A 1653-nucleotide genomic window follows, 5' to 3' on the forward strand; every position below is an offset into this window, starting at 1 on the left:
TAAGAGGTTCGGAGCGGTTTGAAGCGATTTGTAGCGTTTTCTGTGATTGTTTCGAAACGCCAACAACCGCTATAAACCGCAAAAGCTGCGTTTGCGAGTGGTAGCAGGAAAACCAGTCGGCACCTGAATATATTCATGGATGGTGAGTAAGTGGTTTCTGGGATCTCACCAGACCAGTTTTCAATAATATGATGTTTTCTTCAATGTAGATACCATACTAAAAACTCTATAAACAATAAAAATTTGGAAAAGTTACAATTCGATTCAAATGAAATGACTTCAGCTTTATTAATTAGAAAGTTAATATCATAGACTAATTTATTTTTTAAGTTTTATCCCTATCTATAAGTATCAAGTGTCACTTATACAATAACTATGGATAGTGTCATTCATATAGCGATGTAAAATATCGAAACCTACCAACCACCTCACGTGTATCAACCACAAGTCTTGTGTTGTCACTGTTGTGTACCATGGATCGTGTTTATTTAAGTTGGGTCCCACAAAATCGTGACGTTATCAGAATCCGACTCATCTGATGATCCCTAAATTGTAATTGGTAGATAGTACATTCTTTAATCATGTTTCAGCATTTTTGGTAACTAAATCGGACGATAGAAGATCATGATAGATCTTAATCGGACGGTGACGGAGATTCCAATGTTCAGGGAGACTGTTACTCTGTTAGCTTTAAGAAAACGACAATGTTTCACAGACTTCAAGAAGTCTAAACTCAGTTGCCCAAAAAAAAATGGAAGTCTAAACTCACTGAATCCCAGCATGTTCGGTCTGATCTAGTAAACACAGCCGATTACCACACACAAACAAAACTACTCCAATTTTTTTTTTTTTTGAAAGTTTGAAACTTAATTTAAATACTGTTGTTACAAGAGTAAATTATAAGTGTTGTTTTGATATTTTATTGAAAAGGGAGTTAGATAAAAACAAAGAAATAGTTTTCACAGGGATGTGTCTAATCTGAAATCTGAATTTTTTTTATGTTTTAATAAAATTTAGATGATTTAAAACTAATTAGTTTATATGATTTATCTTACATACAAAACTATCACATGAAATCTTTGTATATTTAGCTAAAAAAATATTAAAACATCTTACATTACTATTTTTTGTGAAACCCAATTTTACAATTTTCGCAGTATTAGTCAATTTGAAGGTATAGTCTTGAAGTATTAATTCAATAACACTGAGTTTATAATTTTTATAAAAAATAATAGTTAAATAATATCATTTGTCATTTAATAGGAACTAGAGTTTGACTCGCGCAACCGCGCTGATGTGAGGTTATTGTAAACATTTTAAATATATGTTTCTCATTTTCATGTTATATATCGTGTAGCTCTATAATCTTATTGTTTATGTTTTTTATTTGACATTATAATGATTTTTTATATAGTTTACTTTGTTATTAGTTTTTATTACATACTAATATATTCAAGTTCCTTATAATAAATTCATGATCTGAAATATTTCAAATAGAACATCTCCTTCAAAATATGTTTTTCTTCTAATTTATACGGTTTGTATACAGTCATTTAAAAAAAATTAAGTTATACTATAGAAAGGATATATTTTACATGTTCATGTTTTCTATTAAAATTATACTTTAACATCTATCATTTTAGTATATTGAAG

This window comes from Raphanus sativus, chromosome 4 (assembly GCF_000801105.2).
Source record: "Raphanus sativus cultivar WK10039 chromosome 4, ASM80110v3, whole genome shotgun sequence".
Classification (NCBI taxonomy): Eukaryota; Viridiplantae; Streptophyta; class Magnoliopsida; order Brassicales; family Brassicaceae; genus Raphanus; species Raphanus sativus.